The 14031-nt window shown below is 44.9% G+C and overlaps 2 protein-coding genes across 5 annotated transcripts in view; one reads left to right on the top strand and one right to left on the bottom strand.

Annotated features, from left to right (window-relative positions):
- CPAMD8 (C3 and PZP like alpha-2-macroglobulin domain containing 8) overlaps positions 1-14031 on the bottom strand; it is a 1947746-nt gene that overhangs the window by 1217307 nt on the left and 716408 nt on the right. The window lies entirely within an intron of this gene.
- LOC138571718 (uncharacterized) overlaps positions 1-14031 on the top strand; it is a 662275-nt gene that overhangs the window by 538271 nt on the left and 109973 nt on the right. Inside the window, exon 1 of one of the 3 annotated variants that reach the window (XM_069649213.1) lies at positions 12364-12594. The exons of the other annotated variants lie outside the window; for them this stretch is intronic. The gene's annotated coding sequence lies outside the window, so the exon portion shown is untranslated. Of the gene's footprint in view, positions 1-12363; positions 12595-14031 lie in introns of those variants that run through there. 3 annotated transcript variants of the gene reach the window in all.

A 14031-nucleotide genomic window follows, 5' to 3' on the forward strand; every position in this document is an offset into this window, starting at 1 on the left:
AGTGCTTTTGATGTGGACCAAATAGGATATAGGGGTCAATAAGATATGTATTGCTTGTATTAATGATTGAATTTTGCTCTAATTTCACATGTAGTTGAGTTATGTCAAAGATGAACCAGTATGAGGCGAACTGAGCCTGTGTCAATTAAGTAATACAAACCGAAATCCAGTGCTGCAATACCCCCTACCTCATAATGCAAAGATAGTTTGGACCACCTAATTCTGACTGCACCTGGTCTCCATACATATTCTGTAAGCATGGTGGTGAGTTCCTTAGAAAAGGCCTACCGAGCCACAGAGGGATATTTTGGAACATGGGAGTATAATAATTTTTATTAAAGCAATTTTGCCTAATAAAGATATTTGATAGTCTACTCCAAAGCCCACATTTCGACCTCAAATGGGCAATATATGTACTGTGATTCCATTGATATGATATGGCATTCATAGAGTATCATGCTTGGAAGATATATTCACACCCAGAAATTTAAAAGAAGTATAAGACCCATCTAAAGTCTGTTGTGGTGCAGTGGTTGCATTGGTTATGTGGAACACTTCTGATTTGCCTCTGTCCATGTAGAGGCCCGAAAATCGACTGAAGTTTGTCAAATCCGGAGTTATAAAATCAACATGCTTCTCTAGGTCCCTTACAAACAGAAGCACATAATCAGCATACAATGAGATTATTTTAGGATTGCCAACCAATCTAATGCCCTTGTACCTATGACTGTCTCTCACTAAGTCTGTCAGCGGCTCTAGAATCAGCACAAAAAGTAGCAGTGTTAGGGGACAACCCTGTCTCGTGCCCCTGGCCAATTGAAGTATTGGTGACAATGTGCCATTAGTTCTAATTCTTGCGAACAGATTTGTGAATAATAGTCTCACAGATTAAATAAATGCTCACTAAATCCACATTCCCCTAATACAGTAAATACGAATTGCCAAGAGACGCAGTTAAAGGCTTTTTGCATGTGTAATGAAATCGTGACTGCTTTGGGATTAGGGTCTATATGAGATACAGTGCCCCTGATTATAAGTTTACGGTATCCCATCGGTTTTGCTGGCAGGATACCGGCAAACTGCACTTACTGTCCCCGCCGCCTGATATTCCAGTATTTCCTGGATATTACGAGCAGCGGAATGCCGGTAAGTTCCCATGGGATTTTCTGAATCACTGGCACCGTTATTAAGGGTGCTGGTGATTCAGGCATTTTTTTGCCAGTAGGGGCCTGAATTCCTGGCAGGGTAGGCCTGCCAGGAGATCTGTGGCCCCCACCGGCAAACTTGAAGTGTGCTGGTTCAGAAAAAATGCCAGTGCCAGAATTGCTGGTATTTTTTCCGGCATTTTTTCTGGATCGTCAGACTCATAATGAGGCCCATAATGTTAAAAATTATACGGAGGTTCAGAGACGTGAATCAACCCGGAACATAGCCAGACTGATACAGATGGCTCCGATATGGCATACGTTCCATGAGCCTATGTGTCCAGTGATCGAAGTGTACGAAAAGAAGTAGTGGAACTATGTTCTCTACTGGCCTGCACCGCTCCCCACAGACTTCATCGCCGCGCCCCCTCCCATGCACAATAAAAACCTCAAAATATGTGTGCCTGCTCTTTGAAAGTGCACGTTTCAACTTCTTCCTACACTTTTACTTTAAAACTAAACCGTTCCGGAACGGTTTCTTTTTAAAATAAAAGTATAGGAACGGTAAAACGTAATTAAAAGAAGTAGAGGAGCACCGCTCCTGACCGCTCCTGCACTTCGACCACTGTATGTGTCAGCACTTTAGCAAAAATGTTTGTATCAATGTTTATAGGCGATAGGGGCCGATATAATCAGCAGTCTTCAGCTGGCTTCCCTGGTTTGAGGAGAGGAACTATAATAGCTTCTCTTTGCAACTCTGGTCATGTACACGTAGACAATTCCTCTTATAGCTGTAATACATATGGAGATATTATTTCTCAATATTACTTATAACATTTTGCCCCTAATCATGGTGGGCTAAATGTATCTGCCTTTCATTTCTTCAATTTTAGGCACAGGCTGATAACTGATCTCTTTTAAACATGAAAGTTCCCACTTGACATGCAAGCAGATAATGGTTATCATTTGCAGTCTAATTTGAATTAAACCTTTTATTAGACAGTTTTTGCTTTTTAAGTTATCTAAAGCATCTGAATACAATTCCTTTTTTTGGGACTTCCCAATCAACCCCACTCCCTTTACCCCTTTCCAATACTATATCCTAAAAATGGTGAATTTACATTTGCGTGCCCTGCTATTCATAGAAATGTTGTCATGTACATACGGTGCGATAGCTCAGAAAGTTAAGCATGAATTTCAGACATCTGTGTTCAGTCTGCAGGGCAAAGGTTCGAAATTCGGCACGGCTGATACAACCCTTCATTCTTTTCAGGTTGATGAATTGAGCAGAAACATTAAATTCAGTAGTAGCACATTGTACTACAGTGCTGAGAAGTGGGATGATATGGCTTTAAACGTATTGTATCAAAATGTAATATTATTATGACCAGTTTTCCCACATTCCATATCTCTCTGACTGTAATAATTGCTAGTGGTTAGATGTATTTAAAGAGTTGTCACAGATGTGTACTGTGTGCCACTAAATTCCCAAACACGTGCTTAAAAATGTAACCCCATGATTCAGTAACTTGCTAACATGTGCTTCAAATCTACAGTTCTTTTCAGGGCAAGATTATCTATTCCCTGATCTAGGTATGTAGCGTGTGACCACTGGGTGTGACAAATTTGTATATTGGTACCACAAACATAGAATCAGGTGTGATTATATCTGTTAATCACAGTACATTTTCACACAGGTCAGTTAGTTCTCCCTTTGGCACAAAATCAAGGAGTCGAAAGAAGTAGTTCGATTTTTTGAGAATTTAAGAGAAAAAGGGGGTAGGAGCTGAGCAGATGACGAGGGTTTTAGAATTCCTAAACTAATTGGCAAGAAGTGTGAATGATTGAAAGTGTGGGCGGGAATAGATATGAGACATTTAGCAAATACGACAAGCATAAAGTAAACCATAAGAGAAGAACGTTAAGGCATGGCTAGACTAGCAAGGCATTTCAATAAAAAATAGAGCAAGTAGAAAAAGGTAGATTGACGTGCGATGAGTGAAGTGGGTGGAAGTTTATAAGTAAGACGTATTGGAGAATTAAATACACATTGAAAGTGAGGTAGTGCATATGGGAAGATAACATAAATAATTACATATAACGTTTGCATGCTGGAATTCTCACTTTCTAAGTGTTTAATAATAGATGTTGATATTATCCAATTTAATGGTTTTCTTTTTATCAAAGTCTAATGTAAAACAGACGGAGTCTGACCTTCTATTATTCAAACCTTTATCTGCGGATTGAAGTACTTAGCTCACTGGGCTATTTTACCAGCTGGAAGGGGAGTAAAGCAATAATTTAGACATGATTAGCAGTCTCAGTGACCACGAAAGTCAGAAAGAGATCATGGTTGTGTGTTTTTGTAGAGCTGGACTGCAAGTCTAAATAACAGTGAAAGGCAAATGGAGACAGGCGAAGTGTAGTAGGGAGGAAACCTAGGGGATGATGACTGTAGAAGCACAAGAGAGAATGTAAGAATTGAAAAAAACAATGGGCCTCATTACGAGTCACCCGGTATGGAAATAATGCTGGCGGTAAACCCGCTGCCACCGTTGTTTCCATACCGGGTGATCTCGAGTCCTGCAGGCGGAGGTGTCATTCCCGCCAGGTCTGACCTAGCGGGTTTAACACTGCCCGTCTGCTGGCGGACGTGGAAACACTGGCACCATCACGAGATGGTGCCGGTGTTTCCATGGTCCCCATTCCCATTGAGTCCTATGGGAGTCAATGGGAATGTGGATTTACCGAATTCCGCCTCTGGAATTCCCGATTCACCAGGGTTGTAATGCCATGGTAATTATGGGAATCACGGAGGCGGAATGGTAATACGAGTCAAGCCGTAAACCGAGCCGGAAAAACCGGCAGGTTTCCGCCGGACTCGTAATGAGGCCCAATGTCTTCTTCAACGTTGAAATGTATAAAACCAGAGGTCATAGTAGGATGAATAAAATTGAATGGAATGCTGCCCAGCGTAGTTGCCAAAGGTTAAGATGAATTCATAGCTTTTCCATTTAACACTGCTCAGTGTTTCAAAGTTGTCCTAATTGGCAGGGGTATGTCAAAACATGGGTCTGGCGGTAGTTCAGCATAGAGAGGTGAGCTACGTCTCAATCATGATGCCCAATGGGGCCAAATCATTGTGGTTGTTTGTGGTCTTCTTAGGCAAAAGAGATGTTTTCTAACCAGTCAGGTTGGAATGCCCCTTTTGGGTGTTGGACCAAGCCCAACTTGCCTGTGGTTAATATTCTTCGATAATGGCAAAGCAGACTGAAGTAATATGGAATGGAGGGCCGCCCAGAGCAATTACCAGTCATTACGTATACTCCAAACTTTTCCATCCACCACTCTACAGTGTTATGTTGTCATGTTTCTATATTGTAGTTTTGATTGTTTTTGTCATGCATCATGTCCCCACACCCACTTGATTCCCCACAGCACGCCCCGCAGCACGCCCAATCCCAACATCCTGTACACATGTCGGACAGGGGCCGTGTGAGCAGCTTGGGGTCCATAATCTTTGATTATGTTATGGTATCTTACATCACAGCAGAAGTCACACTCGGACACGGTTGTATCCATTTCTGCATTGGCAACTGGCGTGGCGCATTGGGTCAGGCAGAGTCAGGCGGTCACGTTCACTTCCAGATCACGTGTCAAGGAGATTCCGATCACGTGATTCTGTTTGGGGTCACGTGACAAGGAAACTAACGGGATAAAAGCAGAGTTCTCGCGGCCACACATTGCTTCACAGCTGTTCTTCACGACTCTGTTTGGCATTTGCAATTCAACCTTGATTCTTCGATTACTCGAACTCGGACCTCGAACTACGGACTTCTTTTGGCTTTTCCTTCGGACTTGGCTTTTTTTTGTGTGGATTTCTGGCTGTTTTTGACCTCAGGACTTTCCTACCGGACTTCTTTTGGCTCTTCCCTGGATTGATTTTCACTTCTCCCGAACTTATGTGTATCCAGGTCTTCCACGTCAACAACTGCAGGTGTGCTCAGTAACTGGTGATTACTTAGATTACCATCTCAAGTCACCATTACCATCAACTGAGGGTGCTGCTCACGCGCCCCCACGCAACTGTATCTCAGGCCCCTGTGTGGTTAGCAGAAACCTTACTACTACACTTCGGTAAGCTTCTCCCTTGACAGCACTAGTCTGTTCTGTATACTGCAACTGTGATTGTTTGTACTAATAATTGTTTGCCTTACAGCGGCCTTGGGGTTTCCAGAGCTACGTGGTCTGACGTTCCAGCATCTCCCACCTGTGCCCTCAAGGATCGCATAGAGAGTCATATTATCTCTCCCTGTGTGGTACTTGGGGACGGAAGCCAAGACAGACTGTGAAGCCACTTGTCGTTTAGGTTATGGAGGCCTCAGCTGATGACCCTGTGGCCGCTTTGGTTCAAGCAATCACAGTTTTACGGGCTGATATGGCAGCCGCCACCACCGCCATCCATCAACGTCTTGATTCCATACAAAGTGTCCAAGATCCCCTTCTTGCAGATCCAGAATTCGGGGATGCTGCATCACAGCCCCGAGCACCACAAACCCCAGCACCTAGTGTGCCCCCGCCCATTCACTTGGTGGCTCCCACTCCGTTTCCATTAGGGGCACCTGAGAGATTCCATGGTGACCCTAGGAAGTTCTGCACTTTCCTCAATCAGTGTAAATAACATTTCTTGTGCAGACCATTGGCCTTCCCATATTCCACCAGTAAAGCAGCATTTACTGTGTCTCATTTGGAAGGTACTGCAGCTGCCTGGGCCAATCCTTTGTTAGAAAAAGACAGCCCTTCCTTGTCCGACTTTGATTTACTAGTGGCAGAAATGACCCGTGTTTTTGATACTAGACATAAGGCCCATTCACGTGACCTACAATTGTTAGATTTAAGTCAAGGAAAAGGTACATTCGGAGTGTACATCACTCGTTTCAACCAATTATCAGTTGAAACTTCATGGCCAGAAAGCAAGAAAGCAGTGGTGTTTTATAGAGGACTGAGCAACTCTATGAAAGACGCTATTTCAGTTGTTCCTTCTTTACCAACACAATACCCCGACCTGGTGGACTTGGCCCTGCAGGTGGACGCCCAACGAACTGAACGACGGGCCGAAGCTGGGTTTTCTAGTACATATCCTACCACTTCATCTTCTGAGTCTTCTGGGGAACCCATGCAGATTGGGGGAATCCGTAGTCCTATCTCTCTCACAGAAAGGGAAGTGAAGGACAGACAACGCCTAACGGACATTTCGTCAAAGAATGTCCTTGTCGGTCAAGGTTGAAAAACCAGGTTTTTTGGACAGCTCGATCTTAGATCCGGGGATTGGATCGAGCGCGCCTTGTTTTTCCTCGGGATCAGTGCCCACTTTTGATTGCATAAGACCGTTATCGTACAAGCCATTCTGAAACCAACTCCAGATCACGCACCCAGTCACCATTGTCATTGATTCTGGGGCCACTGGGAACTACATCAACCTCACATTGGCTTTGTCCTTGAATCGCCCATTGGTGAATAAATCACGTCCAGAACCAGTCCAAGCTGTTGACGGTACAGCCTTAGTATCTGGCCCTATCAAAAAACAAACCGCTCCCCTCCCCTCACCTTGATCATCCAAACCATCCATACAGAGACCATATGTTTTGACTTGATCTCTATGCCTCAGTTCGATCTCATCTTGGGTATTCCATGGTTAAAAGAACATAATCCACTTATTAATTGCAAATTGGGGCAAGTGCACTTTGAATCCGAAGTATGCCAAAACCTTTGTCTCACCATACCTGAAGGAGACGGGACACCTTCACAGGTTTTGGGTGCTGTCGCACAACTTACTTTGGAGGACGCTGGAGATTCTACATCCAGTTCTCATGTACTAGGGGCAGTCGCTGTGGGCATTGCTACGGTCTACCACGACTTTCAGGAGGTTTTTAACCAGGGCACAGCCAAGGTCCTCCCTCCGCATCGTTCTTACGATTGGCATATAGATCTGCTTCCCGATTCCTCCATACCTACTAAACGCATATACTCTCTGTCCCATTCTGAGGAGCAAGCCCTGAAAACATACATTCAGAAATCACTAAAACTAGGACATATACGTCCATCCACATCACCTGCAGCCAGCCCAATATTCTTTGTCCCCAAGAAACAAGGCCATCTCCAACCATGCGTGGATTATCGTCGCCTAAATGCTATCACTGTAAAAAACCGCTACCCAATACCCCTCATCACACCCTTGCTAGACCGACTAACGCATGCTTTTGTGTATACGAAACTTGACCTCAGAGGAGCCTACAACCTGGTTCGAATCCGCAAGAGGGACGAATGGAAAACCGCGTTTTGTACCCACTATGGCTTATTCGAGTATACGGTCATGCCATTCGGGCTTTGCAACGCGCCGGCCACTTTCCAACGTTTCATGAATGAGGTATTCAGCGATATATTGGATGTGTACGTGGTCGTGTATCTAGATGACATACTCATATTCTCCCAAAACCTGGAGAAACATGTAACACATGTTCGCGAAGTACTCTCTCGACTACGTCAGGACTCACTCTTTGCTAAACCCGAAAAATGTCAATTCCACGTCGACAATATCGTGGAATTCCTGGGTTTCCACATCACACCAGGGGGATTAGCAATGAATCGTTGAAAAGTCCGAGCAGTGTTAGACTGGCCAACTCCAGTCAATCTCAAAGCCCTACAATCATTCTTAGGTTTTGCAAATTTTTACAGACGCTTCATCTATGGATTCTCGTCTATCGTAGCCCCTCTCACAGCTTTGACCATTCCTCATGTCCCGTATCTATGGTTAGACGAGCACCAGAAAGCCTTTGAATCCCTGAAAAACGCCTTTACCACTGCTCCGGTCCTCCAACATCCCGACCCAGAATTACCTTTTGTAGTGGAAGTGGATGCTTCCTCTTTTGCTTTAGGGGCTGTTCTACCCCAAGCATGCTCTTCTTCTGGCCGTTTACAACCTGTGGCATTCCACTCCCGTAAATTAAACCCCACAGAAATCCATTACACAGTCACAGAAAAGGAGTTACTGGCCGTAAAGGATGCGTTCCAGGTTTGGCGGCACCACCTCCTGGGTGCTAAACATCAGACAATCGTGTTTACGGATCACCGCAACCTTCAAGATCTGGCCTCTCTCAAGTGCGTCAATAGCCGTCAGGTCCGTTGGCATCTGTTTTTTGCAGCCTATGATTTCCAGATCAAACATCGACCTGGGTTAGCACATGGGAAAGCTGACGCATTGTTCCCCTGGGGGTGTTTCCTTACCAGTGTTTCCCGAGACTTTACTGGAACGGAAAAACGTAATTTGCCTTTGCACTCCACCTCTGTCCATGTTGACTTCTATCCGTACCTGGGTGACCCAACATCCTGATCATTTGTCTGAATGGGACCCTGTGTACCACGACGGTCTACCCTTTGTGCAGAAAAGACTAGTGCTACCCACCACTGACACCCGTAACCTTGCATTAGAATGGTCCCATGATACCGCCATCAATGGACATCCTGGTCAGAGACGGACACTGGCTCTGTTGAAGCGCTGGTGCTGGTGCTGGTGGCCGTCTATAAAGCCGGATGTCGACTCTTATGTGAACACTTGTTCAGTGTGTGCCCAATGCAAAAACCGTAGGGGATGACCGGTAGGCCTGCTGCAACCCCTACCCGTACCCCCAAGACCATGGCACACTCTTACCATGGACTTTGTGACTGACCTACCCCGAGTACAAGGGTTTGACACGATATGGGTATTGGTAGACTCATTCACAAAAATGGCCCATTTCATTCCATGCTCAGGTATTCCTTCCGCCCCTGTGTTAGCTGGGTTGTTTTTCAAATCCATTTTTTGTTTGTTTGGGTTACCCACCGTATTAGTTTCTGATAGAGGATCCCAGTTCACGTCCCATTTCTGGCAGGCTTGGACTAAACTGCTTGGTGTAGACGCACGTTACTCCTCAGCCTACTATCCTGAAACAGATGGACAAACTGAGCGAGTGAACCAGACTATGAAGCAATCCCTGGGTTGTTTAACGTTGCAACATCAACAGTCCTGGTTTCGCGTATTAGACCTCACTGAATTCGTCTACAATAATGCCTTGCACTCCTCCACAGGTTTTTCCCCATTCTATGCCCTTTATGGTCAGCACCCACGCGCCTTGCCTTTCCCTGATCTCTCCCTTTGTGGCAATCCTGCTGCTGCTGTCCGGGTCCGAGATCTATCCACTGTCCATTCCCACACCATTGTTCATCTCCAGGAAGCCCAAGCATCCCTGAAATCAGCAGATGACAAAAAGCGTTTGGCAGCCCCTGACTATTCTGTGGGGGATAGGGTATGGTTGTCCTCTCGTCACCTCCACTTGCCGGGTTGTCGCAAGCTGATGCCCCGGTTTGTTGGGCCTTTTGCAGTGTCTAAGGTGATTAATTCCATGGCTTATCGGCTTTCCATTCCTGCTGCCTGGCGTATCCATCCTGTCTTTCACACCTCCCTGCTCAAACCTTGCCCTGGTCCTACCCGCCTCCATGCTCCTCCTGCCCCTGTTTCTTTGGACACCCCTGATGTGTATGAGGTCTCTGGTATCTTGGGTTCCTGTATCTTTAGGGGTAGGTTGCAGTATCTGGTGGATTGGCTGGGGAATGGTCCAGAGGAGCGTTCCTGGGTCCCTGCTGGGGACGTTCATGCTCCTCGCCTCATTTCCCGTTTTCACCTTGAGCATCCGTCCTGGGCCTTGGGGGTGGGGGACTCTATCATGCATCATGTCCCCACACCCGCTAGATTCCCCACAACATGCCCTGCAGCACCCTACGCAGCGTGCCCAATCCCAACATCCTGTACACATGTAGGACGGGGGCCGCGTGAGCAGCTTGTGGTTCATTTGTGATTTTGGTATGGTACCTTACATCACAGCAGAAGTCACATTCGGTCCCGGTTGTATCCATTTCTGCATTGGTAACTGCCGTGGCGCAAAGGGTCAGGCAGAGTCAGGCGGTCACGTTCACTTCCGGATCACTTGACAAGGAGATCCCGATCAAGTGATTCTGTTTTGGGTCACGTGACAAGGAAACAAACAGGATAAAAGCAGAGTTCTCGCGACCACTCATTGTTTCACAGCTGTTCTTCACGACTCTGTTTGGCGTTTGCAATTCAACATTGATTCTTGGATTACTCGAACTCAGACCTCGAACTACAGACTTCTTTTGGCTTTTCCTTTGGACTTGGCTTTTTTTGTGTGGATTTCTGGCTGTTTTTGACCTCAGGACTTTCATACCGGACTTCTTTTGGCGCTTCCCTGGATTGGTTTTCACTTTTCACGAACTTACATGTATCCACGTCAACAACTGCAGGTGTGCTCAGTAACTGGTGATTACTTCGATTGCCATCTCAAGTCACCATTATCAGCAACTGAGGGTGCTGCTCACGCGCCCCCACGTAACTGTATCTCAGGCCCCTGTGTGGTTAGAGCGACCTTACTACTACACTTTGGTAAACTTCTCCCTTGATAGCACTGGACCGTTCTGTATACTGCAACTGTGATTGTTTGTACTAATAATTGTTTGCCTTACAGCAGCCTTGGGGTTTCCAGGGCTACGTGGTTCCGGCGTTCCAGCATCTCCCACCTGTGGCCACAAGGATTGCATAGAAAGTCATATTATCTCTCCCTGTGTGGTACTTGGGGGCGGAGGACCCTCTAATCTTCACGATAATCAAGTCAAGACAGTTTTATAACATCATACATTGTAGCATCGATGAAAAATAATTGAGCTAGTTGTGGTTATCACAAGTTATAAAATATGGGGCAAATGAGGAGACAGTTAATTGCACAGCTTGGATCATTAATTGCAATGAGTTCATAGATCACATATTGCTACAGAGCAAAAAACTAAAGCATAGAATTTGCACAGCATTACAACCAGCTGTTCTGAGGCCCACTGTGCTTTCTATATAGTGAGGAATAAGGTGACAATTGTGGAAATACGGTGCAATGGGCATGACTTCATTCTCTTTTATATGGGCCTGATTCAGGCATCATGTAAAGGAGTGCAGTAGGGCTGTAAAAAGTTTGGTGGGTTTTAGCAAGAAACACAGAATGATTTCCCACCTGCGAAACAGAGGATGTTCAGTGTACGACCTCCATTTTTATTCACGTAGAAAGCGGTGAAACCAACAATTTTCACATTTGTTGTTGCTGTTATTTAACAAGCAAGGGTTGAAACAAAAAACAAAAAATGTTCACGTTAGTACATTGCTGAGTAAAATGAACGTCTGAAAGTAGGAAGGCGGATTGATGGGAGAAAAATTGGGCAAAGAACATCACCTTGCAATCCCTTATTTTCTGCAAAACGCAGCATTTTCAATGTTTCATGGCTGGTCTGGCACAAGAATGAGGACCAATCTGCTCATTTATAAAGCATGGTTCTCTAAGCTCAATCAAAACTTGATGTCCCAACAGGGTAAGTGGTACAAGTCGATATTGGTGAGTGCATCTTTCAAACACTGTAGCACATGATTAGTGACTTTAGAGACTTTTATAGCACAACTAATATAACTGAACCATGTCCCTGCACTTAAATACGGACCTAAATAGGTGCAGTTTTTCTATATACCTCTTAATACTAGTGTTCACGTGTTCGCCATTTCTACATATAATAAAATTTAGAACTGAGAAATGATTCAACATTACTCAGCTATACCACTAAACCACATCAGCTTGCTGAACTCTTTGTTGTGAACATAACTCTTCCTTTGATGTAGTGTATTAGTGATTTCTGGCTTATTGAGAACTTACATCTGCTGGGTTGTGGTAGCTACCTGGGTCTGTTGTTGGGTATGTGTCTGGTGCTGATGCGCTGGAGAGGGTGGTGAAGTTTGCATTGAAGGTGGGGGTTCTGATGTTTGTTTTGTTGTTACAATTTGGTGGGGGTGAGTCAACTCTTTGGTGGGGTGTTACAGAGTGTGTGTGGAGATCTGGGGAATTTGTTTATGGGTTCTTTGTCATTTGGGGTTCGTACATGTTGTAGAGGGGTGGGGGTTGGGGTGGTCATTTTTCTTTAATGATTCTTATTGACAGGTTGGTGCTTCCACTGACCAGTATTATTTAAAGGGGGTGTTGGGTGGCTCTTGTTTTCAGTGTCTATTTTTTAAAAGTGGTGCCCGTTGATTGGTCACTTGCAAGCCTGTTGAGATGCTGTCTACCTCAGGAGATGATCTGCGAGTGGTCTCCTGGAATGTCAATGGGGTTAACAGCCCCCTTAAGAGAAAGACAATCTTGAATCATTTACATAGCCTGAAGCCGGATATGTTTTTGCAGGAGACACAAATCAAAGACTTTGAAACTGCAACGCGGATGGGTGGGGCAGGTATACGGATCGTCGATCAATGCTGACTCCAGGGACATGAGCCTGGCGATCCAAGTGCTCTCTGAGCAGAAGGATAAGAAAGGTAGGATGATCAGTATCTCAGTATGTCTGCAGGGGGTGCTGTTCACTTTGTGCAATATATTTGCCCCCGCTGTGGATGACAGCTCCTTCTTGAGGGGAGTGGTTCAGTCTTTACAGGATCATGGATGAAGAAATATTTTTTGGTGGAGATTTTAATGAGGTGCTAGACCCATTCTTGAACAGAAGTGACAAAAAGGTGGTGAGATGTGGAGGTCGTCAGGCAGAGGCCTTGAAGGATTTGATTTCTGAGCATAATTTGGCTGATCCTTTTAGGTTGGATCACCCGACTGAAAGGGACTATAGTTTCTATTCTAATGCACATGATACATATTCCTGGATTGACTTATTGTTGATGGCGTTCTTGGCTACTTCGAACTATTTGCGGAGTGCAATTAGGTCCATTCATATTTCGGATCATGCGCCTGTTGAGGTGGTTATCTCTCAATGCTTTGCTAGCTGCAACATTTCGTTTTGGAAGCTAAACAAATCTTTACTTGAAGAAGCGAAGGTTGTGGAGGAGAACCATACTGGAGAGGTGGACCCACGTGCAGTTTGGGAGAAATTTTAATGTACAATGAGGGGTCTTTTGATTAGTGTGTCGAGCAAGAGGAAGAAAGACAAGCTGGGGGCGATTAATGAAAGGTAGTGCAAGATTAAGGGCTTGGAATGAGAGATGATGACATCGACAAATGAGGGGAGGAAGAGGGAATTGCGTCTAAATAAATGATAGTATAACAAATCAATGTCTGAGAGAGCAGCATATATGTTATTCCGCACCAGATGTACGTACAGGGTAATCCTATCTATTGAGAAAGCTGATGGCTCGGTGACATTTGACCCTGTGGAAATCAATGGGGTGTTTTTTAATTTCTATAAGGATCTTTATGCTCTGCAGGAGGTGGGAGTGCAAGATATCCCTGATCCTAGTCCAGACTTGGAACTTCCAGAACTCGCAGTTGGTGATAAAGAGTATTTGGATGAGGAATTTTCAATTGATGAACTGAGGAAGTCGCTTTGTCTCTTTACTCTGGTAAGTATCCAGGCACGGTTGGTTCACCCATGGAATTCTACAGGATAATGCCAAACTCTGTCTTTGAGCTGTTGAGGGATATGTATATAGCCTCAGGCACTTATCGCGTTCTCCCAAAGAGGACGTATCACACCTCGATCTCATTGATTTTGAAGATGGACAAGTTGCAGACATCACCTGCAAACTACCGACCAATAAACCTGATAAATACTGATACTAAATTGTTATCAAAATCAATGGCGAGATGGCTGGATAAGGTCTTACCAAAGCTGATACATCCTGAGCAGACCAGCTTTGTGAAGGGAAGACATGCAGCATCTAATATGCAGAGGTTTCTTCAAACGGTTTCAGGGGTGAATGGTATGGATGGAGAGGCAGTGGTACTCTCTTTGGATGAGAAAGCATTTG

This window comes from Ambystoma mexicanum, chromosome 1p, assembly GCF_040938575.1.
Source record: "Ambystoma mexicanum isolate Mex_15411 chromosome 1p, UKY_AmexF1_1, whole genome shotgun sequence".
In the NCBI taxonomy this organism is placed as follows: Eukaryota; Metazoa; Chordata; class Amphibia; order Caudata; family Ambystomatidae; genus Ambystoma; species Ambystoma mexicanum.